Source organism: Megalopta genalis, chromosome 5 (genome assembly GCF_051020955.1).
Source record: "Megalopta genalis isolate 19385.01 chromosome 5, iyMegGena1_principal, whole genome shotgun sequence".
In the NCBI taxonomy this organism is placed as follows: Eukaryota; Metazoa; Arthropoda; class Insecta; order Hymenoptera; family Halictidae; genus Megalopta; species Megalopta genalis.
In genome coordinates this window covers 11,565,471-11,580,952 of record NC_135017.1, presented here as the reverse complement: position 1 = coordinate 11,580,952, position 15,482 = coordinate 11,565,471, and the positions used below count along the sequence as shown (strand labels likewise).

Below are 15,482 nucleotides of genomic sequence, written 5' to 3'. Positions count from 1 at the left end.
TGAGGTCTACTAAACTTCATTACGATCTACTGAAGTTTACCGAGGTCTACAAAAATTCATTGAAGTCTACTGAAGTTCACTGAGGTCAACGAAAGTTCAGTGAGGTTTACTGAAGTTCATTGAGGTCTACTAAAGTTTACCGAGGTCTACTAAAGTTCACTGAGGTCTAATAAAATTCTTTGAGGTCTACTGAAGTTCATGGGGATCTACTGAAATTCACTAAGATCTCTACTGAAGATCATTGAGGGCTACTGAAGTTCACTGAGGTTTACTACAATTCACTGAGTTTTACTGAAGTTCATTAAGGTCTACTGAAGTTCACCGAGGTCTAACAAAATTCTTTGAGGTCTACTGAAGTTCATGGGCGTCTACTGAATCAGAAGACCAATGAGGTTCAATCAGGTCCCTTGGAAATCATTAAGGTCCATTAAGCTCTATTGAGGTCCAATCAAGTCCAGTGAAGTTCGACGAAAAAGAATGATGTTCAGTGTGATCCAACGAAGTTCAATTAGGTCGACTGAGGTTCATCAAGGTCAACCAAAGTAGAATCTAGTTCCATATAGTTCACTGTGCTTTAAGAAAGATTAATGACATCTTCTGAAGTCCATCGAGGTCAAGTGAGGTCCATTGAATTTCAATAAGGTTCAATAAAGTTCCTTATGGTCCTCTGTAGTCAAATGCAATTCAATGAAGACGAACGGAGTCCAGTGATGCCCGATAGGGTCCAGTGAGGTCCAAAAAAGTCAAACAAGGTCCGTAGAACCGAGACAACCCGAGACAACCTTGAGACAAAGCGTCGGTCCCGCGAAAAAAGAGAAACGAGGACGTACGTTTACCAACGCGGATAGAACCATATGCCAACTTGACACAGATTCTATGAAACCCAATACTCTACTCCGTTTGTTCTTTCCAAGCAGGCCATTTCGATTGATCCCTAAGCAAACGCAATCATGGTTCCGCGCTGACCCTCCCCGCGGCCCCCATCACCGGAGCATCGTGTTGGTCAATAGCTCAGTTCCAAGTGCAGAAACTGAAGTAGCCGACGATTCGGTTCAGCTTCCTGGCAAGAATTCGCCGGATTCCCGGGAGCGCCGGGACGTGACAGTATTCTTTAATGATCAATCCAATTGCTCTCGGTGTCCGCAACGATACGACGCCGCCGGCTGACCGGCGTTCCGGTTCTGGGAACGGACAAAGCCGTGAGTCGTCTTCGTCCGACCGGCCTATTTGGCTGGCCGAAATTCGGGACAGCTACAAATTAACTTTTTCTACGAAACATGGTAACGCATAATAATTATTATTGTTCACAATTGTATATAATATACATATTAATATTTAATATTATAGTAAAGTGAAAATTAAATTTGATTCTCCTAATACTCATTTTTCATGAGCTCAATGTGGTATATTATATATTATGTTAATAATCTGCATTTGTATCTATGTACAATATATTGTATATATGTATATTATATTTGTTCTTAATAATAATAATAATAATAATAAAATTATAATAATATTATAATAATATTATAATATTATATATTGTGACTCACATATAAAATATACGTAGATACAGATATGAATTATTAACATAATATTCAACGGACCCAACTAACCCGATTAAAAATCACAATGTGGGAAATAAAATTTAATTTCTGACTAAGTCAAGATAAAAGAAACCCATTAAAGAGAATAAAAGTCGAGGCATTGTTCCTCGTACGTACAAGTAAGCATCGCAGGCAAGAAACTGTTTCGGCCTCTGTAAAGTTTTCTAATTGGTTTTTGGCCAGCTGGATCGGCCGGTTGGACCGTCGTGCACCGTAGCTTGACAGTTTCTCGGCGAGGAAGTCTCTGTGACGGGCGTGCTCAGTTCCGTCCCCGGCAAGGCCGTCCCTTTCCGCTTAATATAGTACAGGTGCTTGCCCCCTTGGCATCGCAAGGGAAGATAGCCGGCCTCTGAAAGGACTCACTCAGCCTTGAACACAGCTCATCCGTTACATTTATCCCGAAAGGCCGCCGAAGACGCCGACTGACTTGTCAGAGGAACGTTTACGACCGACTTTCACGACTCGGCCGTCGTAGACGGCGCGCAACGATCAGCCCGGTGTCGCAATTTTCAGTGGCAGACGTGACCCGTTGCCTGCAACTCGCTGGATCCCGCTGGCCGATTCGTATTCGAGCGAACCGCGGCCCCTATTGTTGCCTCTGCGAGCGCAGAGAGGCGCGCGGGAACTTGAGAATTTCGTTTCCGCCGAGCGAATCGCTGTTTGCGCGCGTTCGAACGTGTTCGGAAATGTTCGGACCCGTATGGACGCGCTTAAAATTGCACGACCAGTCGCAACGGACCGTGCCAGAACGCCGGCTGGCATTGTAAACCAAAAAAAAAAACGTGTATTGATTTCGTTGTAACTCTAGCCTTTCGCCTTTCGCGTTTCCATATCGTTCCCGCCGATTGAAATCCCGCGTGGAAATATTTGCCGCGAATCGTTCGACGCTAATTTCGCTCGAAACTCAATGCTCGTTCAATCGCCCACGATTACAGCCGTTCCGAGCACAAGCGGCGTCGGACAATTTTATTTCGCTCGGTTGATTCAAACCGAAACTATTTCCCGTGCCAAACTCGATCGTGACGGGCGACGATCGCCGCATGATTCAAATATTTCAGAACTGTATAAATTTCTTCGAATGCGCCGAAATCCACGCTCTAGTCGCGACAGGTGCAACGAGATGATTCGAGAATGAACGACATTTGAACGGAATTTGAAAATCCCGTAAATTTTGTTCGCGACAGCGTCGATCGTGTCCCGAAATTTTCGCTCGATCTCGTTTCGTCGATTCGCAACGGTCAGGCTGAGTGCAACGGTCGATCCGACAGCGGCACGTTTATTTATTGGAACGGGTCGTTTATTGGGCCGGTCGGAGAGGCGCGCGATATAAATCGACTGCAACTTGGGCCCTTTCGTCCGCGCGCGTTTCGCGCAAACATGGACAATTTAAGAGCTCGACGAACGCTCTAAGAACTCTCTCGAACGAGCTACGACGTCGTCGAGGCTGGAAGTCACGCTGTCCGACCGCGACTATATTTAACGCGTGCACTCTCCGGAACCGACGCGGCGCGGCGCGCCGCCGCGGTTATGTCACGAATTCACGCGTGCTCCAGCGGGGCCACGTGACCGTGGCATGGTTGAAGCGGCGAGGTTCGGGCGATGGCTGGGATCCAAAATCGTGTCTCTCTAGAGGCGCGTAAATCGATTCGAGACCCGAGAGCAAATATTTGCGGAGCTCGCAATATTTCCTTGATGGTTTGTTTCTGCCGCGGTTGCGAAACGGTTATCGTTGCACGCACCATTTTCATAAAAGCCGGCGGATAGTGATCTCTCGGCTTCTTCTTCGCCTTTCCTTCTCTCTGCACGTCTCTCTCTCTCTCTATCTATCTGCATCTGTTATTTAAACGGGCAGCCGACGGGATGACGTTTCCTTTCAATTGTATCTTCCATCCTCAATATTCCAGTAGCCATTTCTCGCGAGATTCGATGTTTACCCTTGTTCGCGCATATTCCAGCGAGAGCACCGTCTGTCTCCCCGGGTTTGCTCGGCGGAGATTCTAACCGCTGCTCGGCTAACGTGCAGTTGCAGTTCGGCAACGGCGAGCAAACAGACGGATCTTAAACTTAGTTGTACGCGCGAGCGAGACGCGAGCCGAGACCCGAAGGTTGCGCGTGATTCGAACGTTTTATGCGGATTGAGCTGTTCGAGGGATGTTTGTTCGCGGTGAACTTCGCTTGCAAATTAGGAGCCGTTGGTTTCGTTCGTTGGTGTATTTAGGGAGCCAATTATGTCGGCGGTACGTGACTCTGTTTATTTTCTTTCGTTCGGTGGAGGGAATAGTGTGTTGGTCGGCAATTTGGAACCATTGTCGCGAGCCTTTGATTCGGGAATTTTTCTTGGAGAGGATAGGTCCAGGTATCATTGTGAAACGTTGCGGTGTTGTTAGCACGCCCTCGAACTACGTTCATGAATTTTTATAAGGCGCTATTGTAAAAATTGCGGCAGTTATACGACAAGGGGACGATCGTGCTTGAAAAATTGCCTCCGGCGTCGGGATGCTTGAGTTAATGGAATTATTAAGGTGAAGTGCGGTCTGCGAGGTGCAGCGAGGTCCAGGAATGATTGGAAGAGGTCGGATAAGGTCTAGTGAGGTCCAAGAAGGTCGAGTTAGGTCTTGGGAGGGTTGTACTTTTGGGTTAGATCCAATGAGATCCAACAGGGTTCAATGAGATCTAAAAGGATTTAAATTAGAACCAATGAAGATTCTCCTAGAACCAATGAAAGTCCTCAGTCCAATGAGGTCCTAAAATCGTTAGTAAAGTTTGGTAAATTCCAGTGAGGTCCGATAAAGTCCTGCGAGGTCCAATAAAGTCCAACGAAGTCGAATAAACTCCCTTGAAATTCAACGAAGTCTCCTGAAGTCCAACGAGATCCAACCAAGTGCAACGAGGTCTAATGAAGTTCAATGAAAACCTATGAGGTCCAGTGAGGTCCACTTAAAACCAATGAAATCCAGTAAAGTTTAAAAATCGCCAGTGAGATCCAATAAAGACCAATGAGGTCCAATGAAGTCCAACGAAGTCCCCTGAATCCAATGAAGTCCCTTGAAGTCCAACGAGATCCAATAAGGCCCACCGAGGTCCAGTTAAAGCCATTGAGGTCCAGTGAGGTCTAGTGAAAACAAATTAAGTCCACTGGCGTCCAGTGAGGACCAACGAAGTCCTACAAAGTTCAATGAAGTCCATTGAGGTCCGGTGAGGTCCAAGTAAGTTCGACGAGGTCCAGCAAAGTCCAGGGAGGTCCAGCAAACTCCAGAGAGGTCCACTGACTTCCAATAAGGTCCTAAAACGTTCATCCAAGTACAATAACGTCAAACGAGTTCCTACAACTTCCGACAACGTCCAGCGAGATCCAACGAGGTCCGCTGAGGTCTAATAACTTCCATAAAATCCCAGACCTTTCGGTTTCTGCGGTTCCTCAAAAAAATCATCGAGAGCCGGACGGTCTCGAGGCACCGGAAACGGCTTTCCGGCGAGTCAGCACGGCCGGACCGCCCACGACAGGGTCGCGTCCGAGCACACCGGGCGTCGCCGGTCCATTGTCAAGCACGCCCTCCGCTCCCGAAGTCAGCGAAACTCGGCAGTTGCCGCGTGCTCGTAAACGTATTCCGCCTCCGGGGGTGCATCCCCTCGGCGGCAAAGGGAGGAAAAAGGAAGACGGAGCGTCGGGCCGAGGAGAGTCCGCGTACCCGGTGCGGCCAGGTTGGACACAGCGTGTGCTACTCGGCTCGGGACGGCTCTAGCGCGCTGAAGCCGACCGGAGCGGGAACGAGACAGAGAGAGCATGCTCGCGACGCAACGGTCTGGGTTCGCAGGAGGGCAGCTCGACGCCGCTCTCAGTCCGACAGTACGCGCGACCTCGAGCGGATCGCGATCGTTTGCCCGTGACGCGTAGATCGCCGATCGCGTCCCGCTGCCTCGATCGCCGGGCGCGCGAGGATGCCACAGCCCTGGTGTCCTCTTCACTGGTGCGCAGGCAAAAACTCCTGACGTAGACGCGAGTCCGTGCACCGTAGTCCGTCTCTGCTGCCGGGACCCGCTGGATTCTGGATTCCGGAGGTGAGACTGGCGCTGTTTTACGTGCAGGAGCCGTTCGGAGCTGTTACTTGCATCGTCGCGGCGTCCGCGCCCTCATCCACCGCGCTAATCATGAAGCATTGCGAGTGGACTTTGTTCTGTGCCAGTGACTGACTCGGTTTCGTGCTGCGTTGTGATCTCGCTGCGTTGTTCTCGCCGCCAACAGCTAGTTTACTGGCTTATGGACTTTTTGCCCTGGCCGTGTTCAGGTCGAAACGACGCCGATGCGGGCTTGTTCGTCGAGCATTGGGATCGACGACTTGTTTTTCAAGGATTACGAATGACAGCTTCTGGCTTGTAAGATTCAATCGCCTGGGTTTCGCGGTCTTCGTAGGTTGTTGTTTCGAGGACGATGTTGTTTTCTCGGCGATGCTCTGTTCAAAATGACGTTAGTGCACACCTTGTTCTCCGAGGATGACGAATGATAGTTCCTTTTTCTTCGCAGAAGATGTCAATCTTCTAGTGCCTTGTTTTCGTGGTGCTGGAGAAGCTAGTTTGCTGTTTCAAGGACTCTTCATCCTGGCAATGCTCCCTTCGAAATGATTTAGTGTAGAGCCTGTTCTACATGGACTAGAACTGACTTCAATTCCGAGGATAAAAACGGCAATTACTGCATTAAAAAGTTCAAGCTTCCGCTCTTAATAGTCTATGAGAAGCTAGTTTGCTGTTTCAAGGATGCTTCGTCTTGGAAATGATGTCACTGTAGGTCTTCTTCTTCTTCAAGGATTAAAAATGGCAGTTTCCTCTTTAAAGCATTCAATCTTGTATGTTTTCGTGGTCCAGAAGGAGCTACTCTGCTATTTTAAGGACCCTTTGCACTTCATCCTAACGATGCCGCCTTTCGAATAATATTATTATAGACCTCGCTCTTCAAGCATTCAAAACGACAAACCACTTCTTCTTCGAAGGATTCAATTCCCTAGTTTTATATTTCGATGATCATGCATGAGTTATCGTACCGTTTCGAAGACATCTTGGCAATGTTCCATTCGCAATAACGTTAGCCTAGAACCTTATTCTTCAAGGATTAAGAATGACAGCTCGAGGGATTCAAATTTCCAGTACCACGTCCACCCTTGGTCTTGGTGGAGCTAGTTTCTCGTCTTAAAGCAGTCTTTAACCCAACCGTGTTATATTAAAAACGAATTTAGCATACTTAGACTTTCTTCATCAGGGATTAAGAGTGGCAGCCTTCTCTTCAAAGCATTCAATCTGTTAGCACTGCATTTTCATGTTCTACCCAGAGCTTCTGTGAGGACTCTTTATCTTGGCAACGTTCCATTCAAAACGATGTTAATGTAGACGCTGTGTTCTGCGAGGATTAAGATTATCAGCTAATTCTTCCTCGAAGGAGTCAACTTTCTATTTTTATGCTTCGCTGCTCCGACAGAGAAAGCATTAAAGACTCTTCGCCCTAACGACGTTGCGTTCAAAGTGAAATCGGTGTAGTTAGACCTCGTCGATCAAGGATTAAGAATGACAGGCTCTTCTTCAAAGTAGTCAATCCTTGGATTACGAGTCAGGACCTTCGGTCCTGGATTTTCGGTAGTCCAGTTTACGTGGTAGTTCAGTTGGGGATCGTTGATCCGATTGAGAGAGAAGACTGGACGACTCGGACGTCCAGATAACCGAGGTGTCAAGACGATCAACTCGTCCAGCTGATCCCGCCGATCAAGCATTCAGAACGCAACCACCCTTCTCAAACCTGGTCAGGTTACATCTTCGCCGGTTGCAAGACGATCCTCCGCCTTCCTGCGACCCAGGAATGGCTAAATCCGCTACATGGTCAATTGTTGATTTTGGCCGGCAGCGCAGCTAAGTCGCGGACAGTTCGCAACAAATTTGGCCGATTAGCCAAAAGCACTTTCCATCTTCCTTGGAGCCAGAAGCCGCGCCGGCTGCAACGGTCGAACCTGGTCCGACTACATTGCGGCGAAAACTGTAAGCATTGTGATAACCGCGGGCACGAGAGTCGCCAGGCGAATCGGCCAAGTGCGCCACTCGAATTCGAAGCGGCGCGATTCCGAGGAAAATAATGGGACAAGTGGCTTGCGAAACGAATCGATAACGATTCGACACGGTAATGCCGATGGGATATCGCAGATAAGAGGACTTCGAGGCGTCTGAGACCTTAATCGGGCCTCTCGATCGCCAGAATTATCGATAGCCAAGGTTTCCGTCGAACGCGCGCCGCTGTATCCCGCCCAAAAGGAAAGCCGGCCGAGTATGATTTTCCTTCTCTCCTTTGAAAGCGGAACAGGACGAAACGCGCGGGATAAAACATTTACTTAAAATGTTTATAAATACCGGATGCTGGTTCGCGTCGTTCGACGCAAAGTTTCCCTCGCAATTTCGAGCATTCTTTTCTCCGCAGAATATTCCATTATCGCCGAGTGAACAAGTTTTATATTTAGCGCGATATCTGTTCGATCGAGTTTCGGCCTGCTTTCGAGGTCGAGCACGGTTCGGCGAACCACGAACTGAACGTTGTGCCCGGTAAAACGAAGTCTTCGAACCCGACGGAGCCGCTGAACTCCAAGATCACGAATCGATCATCCTCGATTATGCGACGCTGCCGCGACCATGCTCGGAGACAATGATCCTAAGTGATCCTAAGTGATCGGCGCAACAATTTCGGCTTCGGTGTCTTCGCGAAGCTTGCCGAATCGTCGGTCGACGAGCTCGAGCGCTGGCCAGAACGATTGCAAGAGACAGGTCGAGAGTTTCGTAAACCGTGAGACAACGATTCCGGTTTGGTTCCGCGACGATGCAAGTGAACGGCGGACGGAAGGGCTCCTCGCTGATCCCAGTTTCGACCCTGTGAACGATCCTTTCTCTTGGAGTACCGACGATCACCGTATCTTCCTCGTGGGAAGAGTAACAGCTCCTGCGGAGCCCCGTATAACGCGATAAAGCCGTCCGTCCGGGTCGATTGTCGTAAACGTTGACGGTGAATCGATTCGACGCCGTGGGGACAACGCGAGCCTTATTTTGCTAGGGTACGTGTTCAACGATTATGAGGAATCATCAGCTCCGTGGGCATTAGGCTACTTCCCCGGTATCGACCGCCGGTGTCGCAAAGGCCACTATAGCGCACCGACTGCGGGAAATATTTTTGGATTCGAAGGGACGCTGGGCCTGCGACCTAAACAATCGCTAAAATAATTCTCCTTCGATCCGGGATCTTTAATATTGAACGATCTTTCGTGGAAACTTTTAATAATAAAGAGTATGCGACTATACTTAGGCATAAATATTTCATTATCTTTAAAGAGCATGCGACGATCTGGTTATATAAAACAGTGGATATTCTATTATTTTTAAAACAGTCGATACTTCGTTATTTGTTCAATGAAGTCGATCTTTAATTATGTTCGAACAGCTCGCTCGGATTCGAAGGGACGCTGGACCTGAGACCTAAACAATCGCTAAAATAATTCTCCTTCGATCCGGGATCTTTAATATTGAAGGATCTTTCGAGGAAACTTTTAATAATAAAGAGTATGCGACTATACTTAGGCATAAATATTTCATTATCTTTAAAGAGCGTGCGACGATCTGGTTATATGAAACAGTGGATATTCTATTATTTTTAAAGCAGTCGATACTTCGTTATTTGTTCAATGAAGTCGATCTTTAATTATGTTCGAACAGCTCGCTCGGATTCGAAGGGACGCTGGACCTGCGACCTAAACAATCGCTAAAATAATTCTCCTTCGATCCGGGATCTTTAATATTGAACGATCTTTCGTGGAAACTTTTAATAATAAAGAGTATGCGACTATACTTAGGCATAAATATTTCATTATCTTTAAAGAGCGTGCGACGATCTGGTTATATAAAACAGTGGATATTCTATTATTTTTAAAGCAGTCGATACTTCGTTATTTGTTCAATGAAGTCGATCTTTAATTATGTTCGAACAGCTCGCTCGGATTCGAAGGGACGCTGGACCTGCGACCTAAACAATCGCTAAAATAATTCTCCTTCGATTCGGGATCTTTAATATTGAACGATCTTTCGTGGAAACTTTTAATAATAAAGAGTATGCGACTATACTTAGGCATAAATATTTCATTATCTTTAAAGAGCGTGCGACGATCTGGTTATATAAAACAGTGGATATTCTATTATTTTTAAAGCAGTCGATACTTCGTTATTTGTTCAATGAAGTCGATCTTCAATTATGTTTGAACAGCTCGCGACGATCCGTTGATTTCAAACGGTGAATATAAAATTAAAGTAATGAAACATTGACGTCTTTCGAATGAATCGAACGCTGAATTCTTCGAAGATAATTTTATATTTACTGTTTTAAAGCAATGGATCGTCGCGAGCTGTTTAAACGTAATTGAAGATCGACTTCGTTGAGAAATAATGAAATATCGACTTCTTTAAAAATAATAGGATTTCTGCTGTTTTAAGTAACCAGATCGTCGTATGATCTTTAAAGGATAATGAAATGTTCACTAGTTTGTGTGAACGTAAAAAGATCCTAGAAATAATTGAACACTTTTAGACACTGTTCAAAATAATTAAACGTTGACTTCTCTCAAATTAATCGAATGCCGACTTCCTTAAAAATAAACAAGTCGGTGTTCAATTATTTTCGAGGAAGCCAATATTTGGTTATTTTTGCAGAGTATACGACGATGTACCGATTTCGAACAGTAAATATTCAGCTTATTTTTAATGAAGTCAGTATTTAGTAATTCTGATCGATATTTAATTATCTTTAAAGGAGTCGATATTTCGTCATTTTTAAACGGCACGCGACGCTCTATTTGTTCGCAAAAAGAATATCAACGTCATTTCGAAAAGTTTAACTTAAACTAAATATTTGTATTAAATCCCCCTTCATTAAATCCGTCTTCGAATCGCAGACTTTCGTCTGGCCGATTCAGACGTTTGATCCGCGTCCAATAATCCGCGCAGCTTCTCTCGGGCGAATCCTTCGATCCCTTAAATCAGCTTCGATAGAATCGCCCTCGAGCCGTACGTTCCCCGACGAAATAGATGCCGCCGACTTCGTTTCGAAATTTCGGTCGGTTCCGCTTCGAGCTGATTGCATCATCGTCGATTCCAATCGCGACGAACCGCCGTCGAAGTTCGTAATCTCCGCGCGGACAAAATGTCACGATTTCGCCGTGCGGGGGCAGTCTGCGCGCGACAGTTCGTCGGATAATTTAAAAGTGACGGGCCGCCTCGGGCGCGTTCGCAATTCCCAAACGTTTTTCCGCCGCGGAATAGACACCGCGGCGCAAATAGTGCGCGCGCGAAGACGCGCGGGCTCCATTGTTGCCGGCCTCCCGGCAGGGATCCCCGTTCCTTTCTGTCCCCTACCAATGCTTTCTCGCACAAAGAGGTGTCGATGATGACACGGCCGGGATAAAACAGCTGTTTTCCAGGAACGCGACAATTGTGCAAACATGATAAACGACGCGCGCGCCCGGATACGCGTTTTTTGTCGCGTGTTAGCGACTACGGGGGACCTTGGACGCTTGTCGAGATACGTACGTGCCGGCCGCGTTCTAATCATTTTCAGAGTCTAGTGGTCGTGTCCGTGAAGCCAGGCTTTGCCGGACCTGTTGTCGTTGGATTAGGAATTACGGTGGCTGTGGCGAAAGATCGAGACGCGTGGAAAGAAAGCGGTGAAATGCACTGTGTTGCTAAAGGACGGACGCGACGATTGACAGGTTGATTGACGCGGCGATTCGACAAGTGTTTAAGCTTGCATGCAGTGCTGTAGTTACGAAAATTTTGTTGAAATAACTACGTTCATTCGTTGGCAAATAATGGCCAAAGTTGAGGTTCGAATTAATTCTTGCAATATCTGGCTGTAATTTGATATTATTTACTAATTTATTTTTAAGCAATGTACAGGTCCGATGTTATTGACACTTCAGGGCTGTTTTAGTGTAACATTGATATAATTATGGAAATTTTTTGGTTTAAATATTTACGTTCATTCGATGGCAAATAATGGCCAAAGTTGAGGTTCGAATTAATTCTTGCAATACCTGGCTGTAATCAGACAATATTTATCGATTTATTTTTAAATAATGTACGTATCCGATGCTCTTGACACTTTAGGGTTATTTCAGTATAACATTGATATAATTACGTAAATTTTTTCGTTTAAATATCTACGTTCATTCGATAGCAAATAATAGCCAAAGTTGAGGTTCGAATTAATTCTTGCAATATCTGGCTGTAATTTGATATTATTTACTAATTTATTTTTAAGCAATGTACTGGTCCGATGTTATTGACACTTCAGGGTCATTTCAGTATAACATTGATATAATTACGGAAATTTTTTGGTTTAAATATCTACGTTCATTTGTTAGCAAATAAATAAAATAATAGCTAAAGTCGAGGTTCGAATGAAGTGTTGCAATACCTGAAATTTTGCTCTAATTAGACAATTATTTTTAAACAACCAACTGGACCGATCTTTCTGAAACTTCAGGGTTATTTTAATAGAACATCGACGTACCCGCAGAAATGTTTTAATAGAAATACCATTGTCTTTGATTGGAAAATAATGTCGTAAGTTTGGACTTGTACTGTATTGATTATATGAACGCAGAGAATTTATCAAACTTCTGTTTTTAATAACACTTATAAATAACAACGAACGTGAAACATGCATCTGCTTTCAAGTCTAAACGACCTAAAGGTATGAACAACGTTTGTGCAATTTAGCGTATGGTGAAATTAAAATATATCGTCTGAAATTTATGATCGTTACTCGGCCCGTGCAAAGTGTGTTAAAATCATTTTCAGACATTAATGCCCATCAGAGGAGTTAGAGAGACTCGTTGTAGTTGTTGATACATTGTGAAATACATATTAATAGCATGCTGATGGACCAGATATTTACGATAAACGTCCACTCAGCGGCAGTCATACCTGCGAATATTGGCCACGATTTGATATGAAATTCTAGGTAATACGCTAAATCACGGCTGGACGATTACTGCTCCGTACCTGCGATAAATTCGTCCTACAGCCAACCCAGATCTAACGAGGACATGATAGAGATCGAAATTAGACCTGACCTAGACCCGATACAAATCGAATCCTGTATCTAGACCTAACCTTGACCCGATCGAAATCTAATCTAATCTGGATCTAACGCAGATCTAATTCCAAAACCAACTGATTATCCGTGTTGGAATGTTTTTTTCTGATTTCGTCGAAATTTTTCTGACAATTCGATATATTTGACACGCGGACTGCTCGGGTCCATTGTGACCCAGAGTATAAATATTGATTACCGAGCTCTAGTTTCAGAGCAATTATTTTAAATTTTCGCTCGTTTCGTTAGGGTTAAATTAAATAATCTGACAGTATAAAAAAAAATAACATTGAAAATTCATTCACGAATAAAATTATAAATAATTCTACGCACAGCGTTTAATTTAGGTTGATGTGAATATTTAGGCTGGTCGAATGTCTATCAAACACGTAATAGAAAATTATTAAGGCGCAAGGCTGCAGAAAGTAATGTTTATCGGCATATTCTTCGGTTGATTTTTAATAAATACTTCACTTTATCATATCTTTTATCAGTAAGTAATTTATTATTATATAGACTTTCGAGTGTTATGATTAACGTTAAATCCGTCCAGCTTTCAACGAGACCGATGTATATTGTTTTATAAAAATGGCAAGATTATTTATTTTTAGAAATTTCTCCCAGAATCATTTCTGATAACATCAGCAACCGTAAAAGAACAAACCAGAAACCAGACTATTTTGACTATTTTCGCAGATCTACTGTTAAAAACGTTGCACATTATGATCTAAAAACTGAATTAGATCTTCGTACTTCGATGAAAAAGGAAAATGGCAACAAAATTAATTGTTTTCTTATGCGTTCCTCTTTGTATCAAACAAGTTCCGTTCGCTTTACGACGCTCATAGTTCGCAAGAAGTATCTTCAGGTGTAAGAGTTAAATGACAGCCTGTGAATATACAGGGTGTTCCGAAAATGTCTCGCAATCCGGAAATGGGAGGTTCCTGAAGTCATTTGAAGCAACTTTTTCCTTTGCGAAAATTATCTCCGAGCCTTCGTTTACGAGTTATTAACGAAAAACACTGACCAATAAGAGGCGCGCGGCGGCTCAGCCAACGAGTGCGCGGAGCCCAGTTCCGCTCATTGGCTCGGCCGTCACGCGCCAAATGATCTCGCCTCTGATTGGTCACTATTTTTCGTTAATAACTCGTAAACGAAGCCGCGGTTTGCATTTTCGCTAAGGAAAAAGTTGCTTCAAATAACCTCAGGAATCCCTTTACTTTCGGATTGCGAGACATTTTTGGGACACCCTGTATATTTTTCATGATTCTTCCGAGGTCAAGGAAGGGTGGCACAATCGCAGCAGACAATTGAACCGCTTAGGCTGTCCATTCGGTCGAATTAACTTGGATCTCGGTCAAAACAATCGGGCGTTTTCTTGCAAGTCTGTTTGCCGGCCGCCCACTCGGATCGTTAAGTGCATCGGGCGGCCAAGGCCCACTTCCTGTTCTGAATTCTCGGACCGAAAGGGACGACGGGTTTCCGGCCGCTGCTCGCTGAAAGAATCGACCTAGAAAGGCTGTTGGGAAAGTGCGAAAACAGGAGGCGGCACCGCGGAGACCCCGTTCACGTAATTCTCCGCAGAGCCCCCGCCGACTGCCTCAATAGAACCGTTCTCCGAGGCAATCCCTTAAACTTGAGTCGACCTGTTAACGAGCTCCACGAGTGACATCCACAAATCTGCCGACGCGGCGGACAACTTCGTTACGAAAGCCGCTTTTCTTTCGACGTTACGCGAACTGCTAATTTCATAAGCCTCGGCTCGGCGGAGCCCAGCACTTGAAATCCGCCTAAAGGAAATCGTCCGCGCCGCTTTCCAGTCGATTGGATAATTCTATAAGTTGTTCCGTTGTCGATGATGTCGATTATTTCCAATTTCCCATCTTCAGAAATTTTTAAACAATTTAATGATTCTGGAGACGTCCGAATTTTGGCTTTTAAGGAAAAAAGGGGTCTCCAGTTTCCGGCTCGGTGTATCGTGGACAAATATCCTAAATAAAAATCAGCCGGTGCATTCGAAAGCAGAGATTTCGAGCTTTAAAATGGCGTAGGAGCTACCTTGCTACGATTATTTTTCGCGAAGTTACAACAGTGCGAATATTATCGAGTTTTTGGTCAGCACGAAGTCGAGTAGGATTTCGCGAGATCGAACTTGTTCCTCGTGTTTGTTCCATTAAAGAGCTACGGCAAATCGTAGAGCAATTCTTGAGGACTCGTTCGAAAGGAGAGGTTTCGAGCTTTAAAACGGTCTAAGACAGATCGCTGTACGATCGTATTTCACAGAATTACAGCAACGCGAAAATCGTCCACTTTTCGTAAATCACAAAGTGGAATTTGGCGCGATCGAACTAGTTCCTAGTTTTCATTTCGCGAAACATCTGAAAAAGATCGTAAAGCAATTTCCGACAACTCGTTCGAAAGAGGAGATTTCGAGCTTCGGAACGGGTTGCGATTTATCGGCGCACGATTTTTTCCCCGCGGTATTGCCGCGGCCTGAATATCGGCTGTCGAAAATCGGAAATTTATCATGCAGAGGTTTTCCGCGGGAGCCACTTCGAAACCCGGATAATCCTGAACGGAAGAATTCGTGGTCCGGGGCATCTGGCCGGCGCGAAAGTCGTTCTATTTTCGTCGCCGGTGCGCTCCCCGTGTTTTCCGACAGGCCCGTTCATCATCGTGACAAAAGTTCCGGCGTGAAATCGGTCAGCGGC

The 15,482-nt window shown here is 45.2% G+C and overlaps 1 protein-coding gene across 11 annotated transcripts in view; it reads left to right on the top strand.

Annotated features, from left to right (window-relative positions):
• The window catches only part of dnc (phosphodiesterase dunce), a 540,449-nt gene that overhangs the window by 313,745 nt on the left and 211,222 nt on the right, over positions 1-15,482 (top strand). For 5 of the 11 annotated variants that reach the window (XM_076521354.1, XM_076521355.1, XM_076521353.1 and 2 more), the window contains exon 1: positions 5,452-5,669. The exons of the other annotated variants lie outside the window; for them this stretch is intronic. The gene's annotated coding sequence lies outside the window, so the exon portion shown is untranslated. Of the gene's footprint in view, positions 1-5,451; positions 5,670-15,482 lie in introns of those variants that run through there. 11 annotated transcript variants of the gene reach the window in all.